Source organism: Artemia sp. Qi Xiang Cuo, chromosome 20 (assembly GCF_049724085.1).
Source record: "Artemia sp. Qi Xiang Cuo chromosome 20, ASM4972408v1, whole genome shotgun sequence".
Classification (NCBI taxonomy): domain Eukaryota; kingdom Metazoa; phylum Arthropoda; class Branchiopoda; order Anostraca; family Artemiidae; genus Artemia; species Artemia sp. Qi Xiang Cuo.
The window spans coordinates 15,461,919-15,484,085 of NC_142813.1; the positions used below are offsets into that span (position 1 = coordinate 15,461,919).

Below are 22,167 nucleotides of genomic sequence, written 5' to 3' on the forward strand. Positions count from 1 at the left end.
GAATTCAAGGAAAAAAATTATCATATATATATGACAATTTACAATTTTTGCTTGTCTGTTTTACAATTTTGCTTGTCTGTCTCAGAGACAGACAAACAGTCACTTATTTTCATAAGTAGAAACTTTAGTACCGGCGTCTAAAGGTCGACATAATCAACTATCTGTATATCAAATCTTACCAACTAAAAATGTAGCTATAATGACACTTGGATTTGTGATGATTGGGAATCTATTGGAATCAAACAGTTCGTGATAACGAACTGTAAGCATGGAGTGAACCGGCTCAATGGTAACTGAAACTCTAGAAAACGGGTTTTCGATACCAATAGATACATCAAAAGAATCAAATTTTAATGCTGACTTCAGATATATAATTTTCATCAAGTTTACTACTACCCATTAAAAGTTAAGCGCCTGAGAAAATTTGGCTCATTTTCAAGAAAAGGGGTAAAGACCCCTAAAAGCTATAAAACCTTGATGAAAATCGCACCATCATATTCAGCGTATCAGAGAATCCTACTGTAGACGTTTTAAGCTCCTATCTACAAAAATGTGGAATTTTCTATCTTTTGCCGGAAGAAAGATCACGGATGCGTGTTTATTTGTTTTTTTTGTTTGTTTTTTTTTCAGAGAGGATCGTATCGACCCAGTGGTCCTAGATTATCGTGGGAGGAAACATTAGATCTGAAATTAAAATTTCTAGGGTCCTATTTAAGTGACCAAAAAATGGAGGGCAACTAGGCCACCTCCCAAGCTCATTTTTTCCCGAAGTCACCTGGTTAAAATGGTTGAATAGTTCCTTTGTGTAGAATTATTGTAAGTATGAGAACTCGGCTCATGCGAATAACCCACTCCCTCAACATCCCCGGGGGGAGTGTTGAAAGTACTGAACTTCACACACTATTATCATATAGAATAGGTTATTAGTAACCGTAAATACTTTTTCAGGAGGGATTTTTTCTGTTAATAGGGGGTGAGGGAGTCGGAGCTTATGTGGGAGGATCTTTCTATGAAGGAAGTTTTCATGGGGGAACGGACAGTGCTATGAAGGGGGTGCCGGATTCCCCAGCATTATTTTAAAAAACGATAAGAAATTGAATCTATAAAAAACAAGTTTTTCAACTAAAAGTAAGGAGCAACATCAAAACTTAAAACGAGTAAAAAATATTACGTACATGATTGGGTTAATCCTCTGGTCAGTAGGCTACCTCGCTCTTTAAGCCAAATAATTTTTAGTGCTTTCATAAGAGCTATTCATCCCAAATAACGGCCTTTGTAATTAGGAGGTCATTTTTAAAGAATTGGAACAAAATTCGAACTTTAGCTTATTGAGCGAATCATTGACTAGTAGACAACCCCCTGATATACGTATTAAAAATATATGAATACAGAAGTTTGTTACGTGAGTTAATTCGTAAGTTACGTATATTTATTACTAATTAAAACGTTCAAAAGTAAAATTAAACTAGTTTCGAGAAAGCCATTTAACCAAATAAAAGTAAAATTAATATGTAAATTTTGTTTTAATAATTTATGTATGATGAGCCCAAATCAAAAACTGTATCAATTCAAAAACGTTCAAAAATTAAATAAAAAAAACAAGATTTTTTAACTGAAAGTAAGGAACGACATTAAAACTTAAAAGGAACAGAATTTATTTCCGTATATGAAAGGGGCTGTCCACTCCTCAACACCTCGCTCTTTACACTAAAGTTTGACTTTCTCACAACTCTTATTTTTTTAAACAATAAAAACTTTAGCGTAAAGAGCGAGGCGTTGAGGAGGGGACAGCCCCTTTCATATGCTGAATATTTTCTGTTCGTTTTAAGTTTTAACGTCGTTCCTTACTTTCAGTTTAAAAAACCTTTTTTTTTGTATTTAATCATACAATGGGTCTACTTGAAATTGATACTCATCACTGTGATCTACGTGTGAATAAAAAGATGGTTTTTGAATCAATGGTGGTTGAACTTTGTAAGTCAGGAAATTTTTTTTTTGTGGTGGTTGTTTATCGATCTCCATCTGGAAATGTGCAGGAATTTAGTGATTTTCATAAATCACTAAATCTTTCATAAATTCAGGGAAAAAATTAGGGTCTATTCATTACATAATCGGATTTCAATGACGTTAGATATTATGGCTACTATTGCTCTCATTTTTGTCATCTCGCGTCAACTCCAATGCTTAAAGTTGTCTACTTTTCGCTTGAATTAATTAAAAAAAAAAATTCCGAAAAATAAATTATTCAAAGAAAAGTAAAGGCCATTTTAAACTTAATTTCATCAGATACAAATACCTTTTAAAATTCAAACTTAAAACAACCAGAAATTACTATTAAAGAATAAATGAAAGCCAAAACGAACAGAAATTAAATAAACAATCATAGTAAAAACATACAACAAGTAATGATATAAATGAATAAATAGATCTTAAATCAAGTAATGCTTAGATGGAATATGAAAATCGAGCTTAAAACGAAAACAAAAATTTCTTATTGAAGTATAAATGAAACTTAAAACGAACAGAAATTAAATAAACAATCAATGCAAACAAATATATAATAGATATTAATGTAAATTAATAAATATATCTTAAAACGAGTGCAACTTAAATCGAATATACAAATCAAGCTTGAAACGAACAAATATCACTAAAAACAAGATTTTGGGTATGAACTCCTTCTCTCACTGTAAAAGTCTAAAACCTACTGCGTCATTGGCGCTTTGATGAAAACCAATTTTATGACAAATATTTTCTTTTGTACTTAATATTGAAAATAAACATTAAAATTATATTAACATTTTGAACTGATGAGCTTTCAGCAATTGATATCATTATACATTAAATGTTTAGTTTATTTTATTAGCTCTTTTGAAGGTTGTTAAAGACGAATATAGTTTCACTACAAAAAAGTGTTTGAATATTGCCTCCTTTCCTATCTGTAAATAACAACCAAAATCCTTCTACGTCATTCGTGCTTAACTGAAAACGAATTATATTTCAAATATTTTATTTTCCAGTTCTTACAGCATTGAAAATAAAAATAAAATTGCAGTAAAATAAATTCTTCAACTGACGAATCTTTCAACAACTAATATCATTATACATCAAATATTCAATTTGATGTTGTTTATACTTTCCAAGACTGTTAAAGACACATATAGTTTTCAGTAAAGCGCCAATGACGCATAGGTTTTACACTTTTACTGTGAGAGAAGGAGGTCATTCCCAAACTCTTTTTTATAGTGATTTTGGTTCGTTTCAAGCTTGATTTGCATATTCAATTTAAGATTCATTCGTTTTTAGATTCATTTATTAATTTACATTAATACATATTGTATATTTATTTGCACTGATTGTTTATTTAATTTCTGTTAGTTGTAAGGCTTATTAATGGTTCAAAAGGAATTTTTTTTTCGTTTTAAGCTCGATTTTCATACTAAATATAATCATTACTTTCTTTAAGATCTATTTATTCATTTATATTATTACTTGTTGTATGTTTTAGCTATGACTGTTTATTTAATTTCTGTTCATTTTTGGTTTCATTTATTCTTTAGTAGTAGTAGATTCTGGTCGTTTTTTTTTTGAATTTTAAAATGTATTTTTATATTCTGATCTTAAGTTTAAAATGGGCGTTAATTTTATTTTAAAAAATTCTTTGTCAACAAGTTTTTTTTAATTAATTTTTCATGAGTTTTGATTGCAAAAAAATTCAAGTTTTTAAAAAATTCCCTGTTTCATAATCAAACTTTAAAAAAATCATCAAATGTTCATCAAAGTGTAAAAACTGGTATCAAAGTAACAACATCAAATTAAAAAAATGGGTTCGTGTCAGCCTCAGATTTTGTATTATCTGATGTTTAAACTGATTTTAAAAAAATTGCTATCTCAAAATTTTTATCGGATGGGTTTAGGGAAAAAGGGCATGTGGGGACTAATTATGCTTCAGTCTCTTTTGGCTCTTTAAAAGTGAATTAAAACTTTCTGTTTTCAATCAAATGAGCCCTCTCTGAAGTTTATACGAGTATCCCTTCTATAAGAACCATATATATCCCCAGAGTACAACTTACAACGCCTGTACCTTGGTCCTGGGGGGTCGTGTCGACCCTTTAGTCTTAATATCTGACGGTTGAACTATTTTTAACAAAATTGTCACCTCAAATTTTTATCGGATGGGTTTATCCATCCGTCTGAAACGAAATAAGGTTTGGCTTGATTGTTTTTCATTGACTACTTTTGCAATATTTTCTGAACAGATTGCCATAGGTCAATGCTCTACATTTGTATTGATTTTAAATCCTGAGTGGTGGATCACACTGGCTGTAGCCAAAGGCCCCTCTATTTAAATATTCCAAGAACCTTGGTGGTAGTAAAGGAATATTTAGTTTGATATGTTGCCAACGCAATTGACTTGATGAAATGTGTGGGGACCAAGGGCATTTTATTTTTTAAGACTTACCTTTGTGACTTTATCTAAATTTCAGCAATTTGATTCGATTCCTAGTTCAATTTAAAAATCAATATTTAATAATTACAGAGTATTTTCAAAAACAAAATGCATCAGGAGTCAGCACGTAACGTGAACGAAGCATGCTTCGTTCACGTTACGTGCTGACTCCTGATGCATTTTGTTTTTGAAAATACTCTGTAATTATTAAATATTGATTTTTAAATTGAACTAGGAATCGAATCAAACTGCTGAAATTTAGATAAAGTCACAAAGGCAAGTCTTAAAAAGTAAAATGCCCTTTGTCCCCACACATTTCATCAAGTCAATTGTGTTGGCAACATATCAAACTAAATATTCCTTCACTACCGCCAAGGTTCTTGGAATATTTAAATAGGGGGGCCTTTGGCTACAGCCATTGTGATCCACCACTCAGGATTTAAAATCAATGAATCAATACAAATGTAGAGCATTGACCTATGGCAATCTGTTCAGAAAATATTGCAAAAGTAGTCAATGAAAAACAATCAAGCCAAACCTTATTTCGTTTCAGACGGATGGATAAACCCATCCGATAAAAATTTGAGGTGATAATTTTGTTAAAAATAGTTCAACCGTCAGATATTAAAACTCAAGGGTCGACACAACCCCCCAGGACCAAGGTACAGGCGTTGTAAGTTGTACTCTGGGGATATATATGGTTCTTATAGAAGGGATACTCGTATAAACTTCAGAGAGGGCTCATTTGATTGAAAACAGAAAGTTTTAGTTCACTTTTAAAGAGCCAAAAGAGACCGAAGCTTAATTAGTCCCCACACGGCCTTTTTCCCCAAACCCATCCGATACAAATTTTGAGATAGGAATTTTGTTAAAATTAGTTCAAACATCAGATAATAAAAAATCCGAGGCCGACACGAACCCATTTTTTCAATTTGATATTGTTATTTTGATACCAGTTTTGATACTTTGATGAATATTTGATTATTTTTTTTAAGTTTGATTTTGAAATAAGGAATTTTTTAAAAACTTGAATTTTTTTGAAATCAAAAACGAACAAAAATTAATTAAAAAAACTTTCTGAAAAATAAGTTTTTCAAAGAAAACTAAAGGACATTTTAAACTTAAACTCAGGAGATAAAAATACATTTTAAAATTCAAACTAAAAACGACCAGAAACTACTACTAAAGAATAAATGAAACCAAAAACTAACTGAAACTAAATAAACAGTCATAGCTAAAACATACAACAAGTAATAATATAAATGAATAAATAGATCTTAAAGAAAGTAATGATTAGATTGAATATGAAAATCAAGCTTAAAACGAAAAAAAAATTCCTATTGAAGTATAAATGAAACTTAAAACGAACAGAAATTAAATAAACAATCAATGCAAATAAACATACAATTTATATTAATGTAAATTAATAAATAAATCTTAAAACGAGTGAATCTTAAATTAAATATGCAAATCAAGCTTGAAACGAACCAAAATCACTACAAACAAGAGTTTGGGAATGACCTCCTTCTCTCACAATAAAAGTCTAAAACCTATGCGTCATTGGCGCTTTACTGAAAACTATATGTGTCTTTAACAGTCTTGGAAAGTATAAACAACATCAAATTGAATATTTGATGTATAATGATATTAGTTGTTGAAAGATTCGTCAATTCAAGAATTTATTTCACTGTAATTGTATTTTTATTTTCAATGCTGTAAGAACTGGAAAAGAAAATATTTTTAATATAATTCGTTTTCAGTTAAGCACGAATGACGCAGTAGGATTTTGGTTGTTATTTACAGTTAGGAAAGGAGGCAATATTCAAACCCTATTTTGTAGTCAAGCTATGTTAGTCTTTAACAACCTTCAAAAGAGCTAACAAATTAAACTAAATATTTGATGTATAATGATATCAATTGCTGAAAGCTCATCAGTTCAAAATGTTAATATAATTTTAATGTTTATTTTCAATATCAAGTACAAAAGAGAATATTTATCATAAAATTGGTTTTCAGCAGAGCGCCAATGACGCAGTAGGTTTTAGACTTTTACAGTGAGAGAAGGAGGTCATACCCAAAATCTTGTTTGCAGTGATTTTTGTTCGTTTCAAGCTCGATTTGTATATTCGATTTAAGTTGCACTAGTTTTAAGATTTATTTATTAATTTACATTAATATCTATTATATATTTGTTTGCATTGATTGTTTATTTAATTTCTGTTCGTTTTAAGTTTCATTTATACTTCAATTGGAAATTTTTGTTTTCGTTTTAAGCTTGATTTTCATATTCAATCTAAGCATTACTCGCTTTAAGATCTATTTATTCATTTATATCATTACTTGTTGTATTTTTTTACTATGATTGTTTATTTAATTTCTGTTCATTTTGGGTCTCATTTATTCTTTAGTATTAATTTCTGGTTGTTTTGAGTTTAAATTTTAAAAGGTATTTGTATCTGCTGAAATTAAGTTTAAAATGGCCTTTACTTTTCTTTGAAAAACTTATTTTTCGGAATTTTTTTTTTAATTAATTCAAGCGAAAATTATACAACTTTAAGCATTGGAGTTGACGCGAGATGACAAAAATGAGAGCAATAGTAGCCATAATATCTAACGTCATTGAAATACGATTATGTAATGAATAGACCCTAATTTTTTCCCTGAATTTATGAAAGATTTAGTGATTTATGGAAATCACTAAATTCCTGCACATTTCCAGATGGAGATCGATAAACAACCACCACAAAAAAAAAAATTTCCTGACTTACAAAGTTCAACCACCATTGATTCAAAAACCATCTTTTTATTCACACGTAGATCACAGTGATGAGTATCAATTTCAAGTAGACCCATTGTATGATTAAATACAAAAAAAAAGGTTTTTTAAACTGAAAGTAAGGAACGACGTTAAAACTTAAAACGAACAGAAATTATTCCGTATATGAAAGGGGCTGTCCCCTCCTCAACGCCTCGCTCTTTACGCTAAAGTTTTTATTGTTTAAAAAATAAGAGTTGTGAGAAAGTCAAACTTTAGTGTAAAGAGCGAGTCGTTGAGGAGGGGACAGCCCCTTTCATATGCTGAATATTTTCTGTTCGTTTTAAGTTTTAACTTCGTTCCTTACTTTCAGTTAAAAAAATTCTTGTTTTTTTATTTAATTTTTGAACGTTTTTGAATTGATGCAGGTTTTGATTTGGGCTCACCGTACATAAATTATTAAAACAAAATTTGCATATTAATTTTACTTTTATTTGGTTAAATGGCTTTCTCGAAACTTGTTTAGTTTTATTTATGAACGTCTTAATTAGTAATAAATATACGTAACTTACGAATGAACTTACGTAACGAACTTCCGTATTCATATATTTTTAATGCGTATATTAGGGGGCTTGCCTACTAGTCAATACCTCGCTCTTTAAGCTAAAGTTCGAATTTTGTCCCAATTCTATAAAAATGACCCCTTAATCATAAAGGCCTTTTAGAATAAATAGCTCTTATGAAAGTACTAAAAAATATTTGGCTTAAAGAGTGAGGTAGACTGACTAGGGGGTGAACCCAATCATACACGTAATATTTTCTGTTCGTTTTAAGTTTTGATGTTACTCCTTATTTTCAGTTGGAAAACTTGTTTTTTTTATATTTAATTTCTGATCTTTTTTTTAAATAGTGCTGGGAAATCCGGCAACCCCTTCATAGCAGTGTCCCTACCCCCGTGAAAACTTCCTTCATGGAAAGATCCTCCCACATAACCCCCAACCCACCCACCTCCCTACTACCAGGAAAAATCCCCCCTGAAAACGTCTGTATACGTCCTAATAAACCAATACTATATGTTAACATTGGGCAAAGTTCATAACTTTCAGCCCTCCCCCGGGGACTTCGGGGGATTAAGTCATCCTAAACGACATATTTATCATATTTTCAACCACGCTAAGCAAAATAGCTATCTCAAACTTTTGATCAGGTGAATTTAGGAAAAAAATGAGCATGGGAGGGGGCCTAGTTGCCCTCCATTTTTTGGTCACTTAAAAAGGGCACTAGAGCTCTTAATTTCCGATCCAATGATTCCTCCCATGGTATTCTAGGACCACTTGGTCGATACGATCACCCCTGAAAAGAAACAAACAAAAAAAAAAACAAATAAACACGCATCCGTGATCCTTTTTCTGGCAAAAAATACAAAACTCCACATTTTTGTAGATAGGAGCTTGAAACCTCTACAGTAGGGTTCTCTGATACGCTGAATATGATGGTGTGATTTTCATCAAGGTTCTATAGCTTTTAGGGGGTCTTTCCCCCTTTTTTCGAAAATCAGCCAAATTTTCTCTGGCACTTAACTTTTGATGGGTAGAACTAAACTTGATGAAAGTTATATATTTGAAATCAACATTGAAATTTGATTCTTTGATGTATCTATTGGTATCAAAAACCCGTTTTCTAGAGTTTCGGTTACCATTGAGCCGGGTCACTCCTTAAATACAGTTCGTTACCACGAACTGTTTGATTCCAATAGATTCCCAATCATCACAAATCCAAGTGTCATTATAGCTTCATTTTTAGTTGGTAAGATTTGATACACAGAAAGCTGATTTTGTCGACCTTTAGACGCCGGAAGTGAAGTGTCTGTTTATGAAAATAGGTGACTGCTTGTCTGTCTTTGAGACAGACAAGCAAAATTGTAAAACAGACAAGCAAAAATTGTAAATTGTCATATATTTACGATAATGTTTTCCCTGAATTCATGGAAAATAAAAAAAGTTTTGTTTACTGTACATCATGACTTTTTACTCGTTTTTACTAGATCTCGGGAAATTTACTAGATTTTATTTTTTAATAGATCTAGTAAAATCATACTGGCAATGGCAACTCTGAATGTACCGCATTATACCATAATTTTGTAAAATGTACCATATTTCGTGAAATCGACTATATGTACCATCAGAGGTATTTTGTACCATAATGGTACAATTGTACCACTTTTGGTATCACAATTTAAATAGGTACTGTATCAATTAGGAATAACCTGTCTCATTAAGTTTTTCAGCTGATTACTGCCGACAGAATTACCCACTAGCAAGTATAAGCAGCTTTCAAAAATGATACAAAGTTAGCATTAATATGTGAATTCTCTATAATTTTAGACAATCTGATAGTTTAATTTATTCTTATTTCTTTTAAAAGAAATCTCAAAAACTATATTAACTTCTGTTTTTGTATAACAATTTTAAAGAATTTTAAGTAATTACTTGAACAATGCAGAAATTCAAAAAATGTTTTCCAATTATTTTTTTTATGGAACGTAATTTAAACTGAGAGTAATTTTTTTTACTACGGATTTATGAAACTTTTTACAAAAGAATTGTGGAGTTCTGGATGCTTACAAACAGGGTTGCCATCACGATTTATTTCTCTGACATGCCATCACGGTCAGGTTTTGTGGTACTCTTAATCTGATGTTTTGATTATCCTTAAGAATCCTTAACTTTTTTGGGGGTTTTCCCCCTTTTTCAAAATTAGGGAAATTTTCTCAGGCTCGTAACTGTTGACTGGTATTATTAAACTTTATGAGTCTTGTATATTTGGAATCAACATGAAGTTCAAAGAAGATAAATATACCACAAATGCTTCAATTGTACATGGAACTAGAATAGCCAGCAAGTTCAGAAAAAAGTCCCTCCCCCTACAGAAATAAAAAAAAAAACTCAAATAAGATTCTCAAATTTGGAAAGTCTTACTTTCCATGGGAGAGTATATTCTGGGAGGGGTATTTTCCGGGGAGGTATTTTACACAGGGGGTATTTTCCTCAACAGGGGGAGGGGAGATTTTCTGGGGATGTTTTCCGCGGGAGGTATTTTCCGGGGGGGGAGGTAATTGTCGGGAAGGTAAACACCGGCCACCATTAAGAGGAAACTTTCAGCGTGTGTTTAGAGGAATATTGAAAAAAAACAAAAGGTTTTATGTGCACTCTGCTATTAAGGCTACTACTGCTGTTGGTACAACAGCTATTGCCACAACTAAAATTAAGGGTATTACGGTAAAGCTTTCAGGAAATATTTAGGGGGTTTTGAATTAAGTCAAAGCTCACTAGGAGCATCTATGAACTCAAAAGGGTGTACCAGCAAATAGCAAACTCTATACTACTACTCTGCTACTACTACTATTACTGCTACTACTACTGCTACTGCTATTCCTGTTATTATTGAGACTAATGGTATTAAAGTAAAATTTTCAAGGAACACTTAGGAGAAGTTTCAGTTAACTTAAAACCCGTTTTTGCATTCCGGTCAGCAAATAGGATTTAATATCAATTTCAGAGGAAGGAGTTAAAGTAAAAAATAAAAAATTTCAAGCCTGTCGAGAGGCAACAACTCAAAAGACACACTTTCACTACTGCTATTACTTTTGCTAATGCTACTCCTATTACAACTATTTCTACTGAGACAAAGAGTATCATAGTTAAGCTTTCAGGGAATGTTTAGGGAGATGTTGAACTAAATCGAAACTTAATTCCTGTGTGCAGGTTCTCAAAATGTCAGATTAAAAAAATTCTAAGAACTGTCTATTGTACTAAGTTGAAAATGTCAAGGCATGTACAGGAGGATGTTAAACTAACCAAAGGTGTTATGTCCATACTGATACTACTACAACTGGTTCTGCTAATACCAACGCCACGACAGTCGTTACTATTGTAACAAATACTGTTTGTACGACTTTCAGGGAATTTTGAAGACAATCTAGAACTAAATCATAACACTTTACGTCGATGCAGGTTTTTTATGGTGTAAAACTTTACCCCACAAACATTTTAGACTATTGATTCAAAATTGTTAGGGCATGTTGGGGTGGATGTTGAACCAACTAAAAGATAATATTTACATACTACTTGTACTTGTTCTTCTGCTAGTAATACTTCTATTAAGGCTAAAGGTATAAAGGAAAAATAGTCAGGAACATTGACGGGTGTAAATAAAATTGAAATTGAGTATGTGTATCCAGGCTGTCAAAAAGGCACATCAGCAGTATCTTAAGAACGGCTTAGAGTATTGAGGTTAAGCTTTTAGTAAGTTGAACTAATAAAATTGCAACATGTGTATAATAATCAAGCTAGCAGCAGTAGTACTAGTACTACTACCACAACTATTAGTACTAATACCATTAAGGCTAATGGTATTAAAGTAAAATTTTAAGAGCCTGTTGGGGCCTTGGGGGGCAAGTTGGGTTAAATCAAAACACAAAAAGTACAAGTAGGTTATCAAACAGACAGATCAGCAATTTATCAGAAACAGCCTAAAGTATTAAATTAAAAATTTCCAGGCATGAAGACTAAATATGTTGAAGCTAGCCAAAAAAGCATTTGTAAAGACTACACTGCTGTTACTATTGCTCTTGTTGCTATGACCACCATTAACGGTTCTATGCCCAGGTCTGCTGCTAGGAATAATAATCCCAATCATCCTTTTATGTATTATACACTCTGCCCCGTCATTGACAAAAAGTCAATCTTTAAACTAAAAAATAGGACTTTTGAAAGGGAAGCCCGTTCATATATGGATTAATTTCTGTTAGCTTAAATCACAATTTCGCTCTTTGCTTTTATATGAAATAACTTGTTTTTGTTTATTTAAAATTTCTTGTATTTCAATAGTATACCATGTCTAGTATACCATTCCTGAACTAAATGCTAGAGGCACTACGATCCTCTTAAACACGAATGAGTGCTAAGAGTGCTGCAGGATCATAGCTTCCTTTTTGTTGTAAAAAAATATTTCTGGCATTTATTTCAAAACTTATTTTTAAAAAACACATTGAAAATTTGTGTATATATATATATATATACCCCAATCGGCTTAAACATAATGTTATCGGTTTTGCTTAAATTAGATTTCAAGTTATATTAGACAAGTTTATGAATTATTCAAGTTTAAATTTAATTCCCCTTAATAATTTAATTTATCTGTGTGATGTGGTTGATCTTCCGTTTATTTTTCATTTTAAAATTACCTTTGATAAATTACATATTGATTTTTAAATTTTCACATATTTTTTCAGGACAAAGCATTTCACATATTTCAATAACATAAGCCATTTGGCTATGTAGAACATTTTCTAGGCCTAAATTAAGTTCTGTTTTTATCTCACTTTCTGACAAACTTGTAGTAAAGTCTGTTTTACTGCTATAGTTTCCAAATATCAGTTGATCAAGTATGGTTTGGTTTCTGTGGTATGAGATGATAGTATCAGGATATTATTGAACTGGCTTTGAAATTTGCTTCTTTCCAAAAATGTGTCAAAATATGATTGAAGGAAAAATGGATCCGAAAAGATGCTACGACAAATTTGATTTCCAAAAAACATAGCTAATGCTGTATCTAAAATAAATATACACATTAGTATACATATAAAGTATAAAATTTTACATATATAGTAGAAAGAAACACTCAATTTCGTATTTCATCTGAGTTAATTTCGTAACTCAGTTTAATTACTTTTATTTACTTTTCTCTCTTTTAATTACTCCAAAAATAATATCCCGCTTAAATCGAAATATTATGTTTCTTGCTGGATTATTCTTTCAAACTTAATACTAAACAGATTATATTACAATAAAAAATTATTAATACGTTGACTCGAGGTCAAACATTTACATATAACATTAAATCACTAGTTAGAATTTAAAGTAAATTAAATCAGCGTATATATAAATAAGCATTGTATAATAACTTACGCAACTATTTAAGTCGCAAAACTAGATATGTTATTTTACTATTGGCTAAAACTGAAAGCATTTTTACAAACCAAACTCTGTGTAGACTAGTATTTATAACAGTACATATTTTCTCAATTACATTTGTTACAACTATATAACTTTTCTCATATACGATTATATACATTTGAAAACTTTGGTTGTATTTCGAACCCACTTGCGTCATTAACTGTCATGAGCTTATAAGCCTGTTTGTTTATTCAGACTTTTAAGCTTTTCAATTCTTTTCGAATTTCTAGGTACTTTAGTCAGTTTTATAACGTTGTTGTCTGTAATGTCTCTTTTTTTCAGCTTTAATGTCTTTTTGGTTTAAGGCTTTATTTACAGCTTATATCTGATAATCTAAAAAAAATTTTGCTGTTCACCTTATACCTGTAATGCCATTATCAAATAATTTTTGCCTGTACTCTGAAGGTTCGCTTACCATGACTGCCTTCTGGTAGCTCCTTATAACGTTTCCAGGTCCTCTTGTCATGGCTACAGCTAAAAGGACTATTATGAACCTGCACACACAATAGTTAATTATTTAATAATTTGTGGCTACAATTTCCTCTTGGGCTCTTCTTTTATCAGAAATGTGGCCCTTCTGCAGAAAATACCTGGCCTTCATGGCAAACAGTAATTCAGTTTTTGACATACAAGTGACAATGACTATTTTCACTTTAACTTTCCCACTTTTAGTGGTCTTGTCTTAGGTTTCAACTTCAAATTAAGTCCTTATGAATATTATGTGAAATTTTTTTTTTAATTTTTTATGCCATGTTAGTCATTTTTCTGAAAACAACTTCCACATAAGAGAGCCAAATTTCTTTTCTTGACTACTTTGAGCATTTCTCCAATATTTCTATTAATCTTAGCCCACATTAACTACTGTAACGGGGGCACCGTAGTATTAATACTACTTGTTTTTGCTTATTTAGCACAATTTTCATACTAGTTCAGTCGGCAAGTTCAATAAGCGTGTCTAACAGAGTTTAACGGACTTCGTTCCGTTTATTTTCCTTTTCTTTTCGTCTGGCTATATTTTCAACTTGAACCCTTCTCTTTTTTTTTGATTCGATATTTCAATGGAGCCTTAGGGTTTTTTTCAAGTCTTTTCCCACTTTTTCTGTAAAATATGTCTTTTTTAAGCCTATATTTATATATTCCAAGTTCTTTTTCAATAACCTTAACATGTTTTTATGCTGATTGCCCTTTATGATCAAATTCATTATCTCCATATTTCAAAGAGTTGGGGGGGTGTCTAATTTTTGCAACTTGTATTTTTTGAAATTATTTAATTTTTTTTCTTTCGAAAGTTTTGGGTGTTAGAAAAGTACTGTAGTTTTTCAGCTAATTTTTTTTGAACACTTAATTAAGTTTTGCCCCAAATTTCTAGTTATTATTTATTCATAAAAATGTACGTTTTTACGATATCCTGCTTCCCACAAAATTGTGTAGTTTTCATCGCAGACACATATTTCTGTCTGTGGTATTTTTACCAAAAATTAGTGCCTATGTCGTGCCAAAAGTTGCTTAGAGATAGGGGTTATCTTTTGTAGTTTCCCTATAATTTTTTATATTATTCGTGTCTCGAATTATCCTCAGTTTAATTTGCGCCTTAGTTTTATACAGTCATTGAGTGTAATTTGTCCCTTTCGTGATATTTTGACTATTACTCTGTTCTACAAGTGTATGAGTTTAGTGTCCAGGTAATTTTACAACATCCCATGCATTTATTTTTGTTGGGACTTGGAACCTTACCCGAACACTCAGCTGAGACCTTCTTCAGTTTGATTTTTATTTCTGATCTATATTTGGTTAGCTTGGTGGATCCCCCCAATGACATGACGTTTAGCAGTTTCGTTTTATAATGCCAATTGTCCAGTCATTGGTGTTTTTCACCTGCAATTTCGTCGCCCTGTTATTTCTGTTAATAGTTTGTTGTGAATTTATTTAATATGTGAAATTAATTATACCCGAGAAAACTTTGTTTTACACGGTGTTAATTTTAAATTGTGACCAATTTTATCTACGGCTTCTTGTATATATATATATATATATATATATATATATATATATATATATATATATATATATATATATATATATATATATATATATATATATATATATATATATATATATATATATATATAAATATATATCGTCCTTATTGGTAAGTATATAATTTATTCTGTCTTTTACTATTTATAACAAGATTACAGCTAGCTTATACATGTGTGGATTCATGTAAACCCTCGCTGCCTTTCCAATTAGAATTATTTTTTAAATTTCTTAAAAACAAATTTTTTTTTTTAAATTATCTCCCCAAAATATATTTTCCAATATACATATCAAAAGAATTGCCTTTTAATGCTGATTCTAAACATGTGTAATTTAATTAGGTTCACTAAACCCATTTCAAAGTTACATGACCTTACTTATTTTCTTTTTTATGAAACGAAACCTAATTCGTTTTGACAAGTCTTGACATTACACCGTTCGCGAAGTCTTATTTCGTGTCGGAAACAAAATTTCTGTAGGAACCTATGATGTCACTTCAGATCGGAGCTAATAATTTAGCGTTAGAACGTGACGGTCATAATTTTTACTGGCGATATATATTTAAAGGAAAACTTGATGTTATCTATATACCGATTAAAAAAAGAAAATATAGATATTTCTTTAGAGGCTTTTTATTCGTTTTATTTTTATTTAATAGGCTTTTTTTGTTATAATTGTTTTATTCAAATATAAATCTGCTCGGGGCTGCGCTTATTCTGCCTTTCTCCGTTTCCTGGTCCGAGTTTTGAACCCCAAATTTTTGCTTCTCTTCTTTAAAATATTTGCAAGTTTTTCCATGGTCTCTAAAGTGTGGTTTACAAGGCTTTGAATCCGAGTGTTGTTTTGTTGCCTCGTCAAATATCTTTAATCTTTGTTTCTCTTATGTTTGGCCTTCTTCATAGTGTTTTAGCTACTTGTGCTGCTCACAAAGGAATTTCTTGCTGCCCCTTTGGTTTCTTTACTGTTTTTCATAATTTTTTTCTTAAAGAAGGTTTTCTTGACGATGGCCCAGGTTTAGCTATATCGGTTTCTGTAGAAGAATTTTCAGTGTCACATTCTGTTAGCTCTCGTCTGGTAGATGGCGTTTGTTCCAAAATCCATTTTTGTATTACGACTGTAGGTGAGTCTAATGTAGGAAAATCAGATAATTAATTGGTTCCTTCCAATTTTTCTTCCTCTGTGAATTTTACCCTTGGTTTATCACACTTTAAACCCTTATGTTGTGTTTGATTTTCTTCATCGCTTCATCGCTTTTCTTCAAGCTTAGGGTTTTTTAATAAGTTTATGCTCAAATTTTACTATAAAACTGAAATTATGCTTGAGGGCCTTCTATTCTTCAACACAGTGTTCTGGCTACATAGTTAATAACAAGATGGAATTTTAAAATTAATCAAGTAAGTGACAAATAAAGAGGATAAATACTAATAAAAACAAAGTAAGTAATCATTTACCTGATGAAGTCTCTCTGTATTGTTTCTGTGTATTTTGCTTGGGTGATTAAAAATTCAGCTTTTGTGTCCATCTTTGGAGCAAATTTAATAATGTCACAATATAAGTTGTATTATTACCAAGTAGCATGCGTGAAGACCAGCAGCTTCAATGGGGGAGGGGGGGGGGCTATGGGCCGGCAATATTCTGGTTTTCCATATTATACAAATTTTTTTTGGGGTTTTTTTTGTGGTAAGGAGCTTGGTTTTTTTTTGGTATTTCTGTAAAAGAAATTTGAAAAAAAACAAGCTTTCCCTCCCGTGATTTTGAAGAATACTCTGCCCCTCTCCAGGGCCGTGTCCAGAATTTCGCTTTGGAGGAGAGGGGAGGGGGGGTATAAAATGGTTAAAAAACGCATCGATAATTTGTTTAAATGTATTGCGTTACGTTTTAACGTATCAGACAAAAATGTTGGGGGGGGAGGCACTGGATATTACCTATCCTCTATACTTTTCACAAATTGACACCATTGATCGTCACCATTGGTGTTGTCGGGTAAAAGAGGACATTTTTCTTGTAATATTTGCTCGGCTCATTTTGAATCCAGTTGGTGCGTCTATGTTTTGAGCAAATTAAATAATATCAAAACATAACTTCCATTATTGTTAAGTAGGATATATCAACGTAAATGGCTTTTACGTTGGAAATTGAACTAAATCAAAACACACTATCTGCATCCAATGTTGTCAAAAGAGTGTATATGTAATATTTACGGAAAAGTTAAGGAAGTTATGTTGAAATTTTCACGGTATGTGGGGCGTAATGGTTGCGTAAAATTTGTCTATACTCAAGGTTGTAAAATAACAGGGACTAGAATCCCATCAGCCCTATAGAACCGAAAGATAATGCAGATTTACAATTTATTTACATTTGGATATTTCTCCCCCTACCCATCAATCGAAAGCATTATAGGGCAACTTTTGTTAAAAAATTGTTGCAAAATTTTGGCAAACATATAAATAGAAAGCCTAAACTTGAATCCTTATAGAGAGAAACGGAAAAGACCTAAAATTATCTTTTCTTAAGCAATGAAAAAGAATATGTGAAATAAAAACTGTCGGAAATTGTTATTACATAAATGACAGAAATTTTTATTAAATAAATAGCATTATTTAGCAAGTGATGTAACTAAGTATGTAATCCGTTTTTATTTGGATTGTCCCAAATCATTGCTTATAGTCAACAAATTTCGTAGGAGAGTGTTAAACCGTGAAAAACAGTAAGTAAATCTAATCACCTAAATGTTGTAACTCCTTTGGTACATAAAACTTTAAAATCAACAAGTTTAATGTAGCTTACTAATTACAGTAAAATGCAAAACAAAATTCAACACCTCCTAGTGCAGTTGGTTATGCGTAAAGGTGAAATCAATGCCGAAGAAATCGTTTGGAGGCTTGAATAATTTTTTATTTTTATTTTTTTCCAACAAATATAAAATCTTTGAAAATAAAATTTAATGCTGATGTCACAAATCGATGCAATCTTATTTTTTATGAAAATGTTTTTTTCTACGTTAACATGTTCGTGGCTTTGCCAACGTGTAACGTTAAAGAAATTTTTAATATAAAAATTTAAAATTATAATTAGAAGTTAATACAGAACTTCAGAGTATTTTTCGGGGGATTTTAAACTAAACAAGAGACACTTCATGCTTTCAGTTTTGTCAAAAGGGCGATACCTCAGGAACGGCTAAGGGTACTACGTTGAAATTATCAGGACATGTTCAATGGAAAATTGAGCTAAATCAAAATACACCATTCTCAAATTATTTAATTTTCTTTTGCGTTTTTTTTTATCTTTGTCTGATTGAATGACAATTTTTTCCAAGTCTTGATTGGCAAATTTTCCGTTTACCATGAAAATTTGTGATAAACTTTGATATTATGGGAAATGTTAATACTGTTTATAAGAATCTAAAGACAAAGTGATAAGTTAATTGAAAGTCATTTGTGGATTGCAACCGAAAATAAATTTGTGAAAAATTTTCTTACTTGTGTTCTTATATAACCTTGGACAATCCTTGTTGAATTATCGCTTCTCGGCCTTTTAGCTAAGATTAAAGTGTAGTATCTGTTCTTATCAGCTTAATATCTGATACGGTCCCTACATGGGGCCCAGAATATTAAACTGATTTTTGGAAACTGGAGGGATGTCGGGACTTGCTCCGCTTCCTTTACGCGTTGGCCCGGTATTGCAGTACTTCCGGGATCGGCGCACCCCTTTCGAGGGGAAATCAAAGTCCATGAACCCTAATCAATGATTCGTAATGCGTTTTCAAATTTATTGGAAACCACACCTGTAGTTCCCTAGCCCTTGAATATATTGAAAATAATTTTTTTTTTCATCTGAAAAAAAAAATTTGTTTATAATTTACGAAATTCAATGGTGAAAAAGCCAATGACCATTCACCATAATTAAATTAACATCCCCAAGGAAGATTGAAATCCCCATACATCATTTTCAAAAACATTAGGCAACCAGTAATTGTTGAAACTTAAATTGGACCAAGATTCGAACAGTCTTGTTGAAATTATTGTTTTTTACCTCAGAGGTTTTGACTCTGTTATGAGTTCTTAGTGTTAGCAGCAATCAATAAATCCCCCGGTGTCTGTTAATAAGAAAATAAAGGGCATAATCATTAGAACTTCTACTGGGTTCTCAGAAATAAGTTTTGACTTTTCAGTCATATTGAAAACAGAGTGAGACACCCTTGATTTTCTGGTCTCAAAATGATAACCATGCATTCAAAGAATTAAGACGTTTGCATATAGGAATGAAATGGGGTATTGCTATTTTCAAAATTAATTGAGAGACTTGATTTATTAATGTGAATAAGTTTTTTAAACCTTTATCTGGCTAACACATGGGAGCTCTTGAGTGACATTCAAAGCTACGAAATTTATGTCGAAAGATATTAGTCAAATGATTTACTTAAACATACTTACCTGGCTGAGTAGCTGCCTTGATCATGAAGGAGGCGCTCCCAGGGTGAGGCCGTTACATTGCACTTCGGAATGGCTAACCCCTGTGATTACCCCAAATGGGGGTAACTCGACAGTAAAATTCTTGGTAGTGGGGACTGCGTTTGCGCAGACCCTTGTCCACATTCTGAAAAGTTACCGTCATTTGGGGCTCTTTTATATGTCACATAATTATCAATTGTAAGCTAAAATCATACAATCATAGATTCCTGATGCATTTTGTTTTTGAAAATACTCTGTAATTATTAAATATTGATTTTTAAATTGAACTAGGAATCGAATCAAATTGCTGAAATTTAGATAAAGTCACAAAGGCAAGTCTTAAAAAGTAAAATGCCCTTTGTCCCCACACATTTCATCAAGTCAATTGTGTTGGCAACATATCAAACTAAATATTACTTCACTACCGCCAAGGCTCTTGGAATATTTAAATGGGGGGGGGCCTTTGGCTACAGCCATTGTGATCCACCACTCAGGATTTAAAATCAATACAAATGTAGAGCATTGACCTATGGCAATCTGTTCAGAAAATATTGCAAAAGTAGTCAATGAAAAACAATCAAGCCAAACCTTATTTCGTTTCAGACGGATGGATAAACCCATCCGATAAACATTTGAGGTGATAATTTTGTTAAAAATAGTTCAACCGTCAGATATTAAAACTCAAGGGTCGACACAAACCCCCAGGACCAAAGTACAGGCGTTGTAAGTTGTACTCTGGGGATATAGATGGTTCTTATAGAAGGGATACTCGTATAAACTTCAGAGAGTGCTCATTTGATTGAAAACAGAAAGTTTTAGTTCACTTTTAAAGAGCCAAAAGAAACCGAAGCTTAATTAGTCCCCACGCGCCCTTTTTCCCCAAACCCATCCGATACAAATTTTGAGATACCAATTTTTTTAAAATCAGTTTAAACATCAGATAATAAAAAATCTGAGGCTGACACAAACCCATTTTTTTAATTTGATGTTTTTACTTTGATACCAGTTTTGATACTTTGATGAATATTTGATTATTTTTTTTTAAGTTTGATTTTGAAATAAGGAATTTTTAAAAAACTTGATTTTTTTTGAAATCAAAAATTAAAAAAATTTAATTAAAAAAACTTTCTTAAAAATAATATTTTAAAATAAAAGTAAAGCCCATTTTAAAATTAAAATAAGCATATAAAAATACATTTTAAAATTAAAACTCAAAACGACCAGAATCTACTACTACTAAAGAATAAATGAAACCAAAAATGAACAGAAATTAAGTAAACAGTCATAGATAAAACATACAACAATTAATAATATAAATTAATAAACAGATATTAAAGCAAGTAATGCTTATGTGGAGTATGAAAATCGAGCTTAAAACTAAAAAAAAAATTCACTTTTAAGCATTAATAAACTTTACAATTAACAGAAATTAAATAAGCAATCAGTACAAACAAATATACAATAGGTATTAATGTAAATTAATAAATGTATCTAAAAACGAGTGAAACATAAATTGAATATGCAAATCAAGCTTGAAACGAACCAAAATCACTACAAAAAAGAGTTTGGGAATGACCTCCTTCTCTCACAGTAAAAGTGTAAAACCTATGCGTCATTGGCGCTTTACTGAAAACTATATGTGTCTTTAACAGTCTTGGAAAGTATAAACAACATCAAATTTAATATTTGATGCATAATGATATTAGTTGTTGAAAGATTCGTCAATTCAAGAATTTATTTTACTGTAATTGTAGTTTTATTTTCAATGCTGTAAGAACTGGAAAAGAAAATATTGAAAATGAGAAAATGTTGAAGTAGGCCAAAAAAGCATATGCAAATACTACACTGCTACTACTACTGCTATTGTTGCTATTACCACCCCCAAAGTTCCCGCTACCATGTCTGCTGCTAAAAATAATAATCCCCATCATCCTTTTATGTATAATACGCTCGGCCCCGTCATTGACAAAAAGTCAAGCTTTAAAGTAAAAAATGGGAGTTTTAAAAGGGAAGCCCATTCATATATGGATTAATTTCTGTTGGCTAAAAGCACAATTTCGCTCTTTGCTTTTATATGAAATAACTTGTTTTTGTTTATTTAAAATTTCTTGTATTTCAATAGTATAACATGTCTAGTATACCATTCCTGAACTAAATGATAGAGGCGCTACGATCCTCTTAAACACGAATGAGTACTAAGAGTGCTGCAGGATCATAGCTTCCTTTTTGTTGTAAAAAAATATTTCTGGCATTTATTTCAAAACTTATTTTTAAAAAACACATTGAAAATTTGTATATATATATATATATATATATATATATATATATATATATATATATATATATATATATATATATATATATATATATATATATATATATATATATATATATATATATATATATATATATATATATATATATTTGTTAGGTTTTTACGTGTTCTACAAAAATTTA

The 22,167-nt window shown here is 31.2% G+C and overlaps 2 non-coding genes across 2 annotated transcripts; both read left to right on the forward strand.

Annotated features, from left to right (window-relative positions):
• The first annotated feature begins 18,777 nt into the window (after positions 1-18,777).
• On the forward strand, positions 18,778-18,969 carry LOC148939913 (U2 spliceosomal RNA). Its single transcript, XR_016143499.1, has one exon. It is a non-coding gene; the product is annotated as a U2 spliceosomal RNA (small nuclear RNA).
• A 715-nt stretch (positions 18,970-19,684) lies between these two features.
• On the forward strand, positions 19,685-19,847 carry LOC148939914 (U1 spliceosomal RNA). Its single transcript, XR_016143497.1, has one exon. It is a non-coding gene; the product is annotated as a U1 spliceosomal RNA (small nuclear RNA).
• Positions 19,848-22,167: the final 2,320 nt, after the last annotated feature.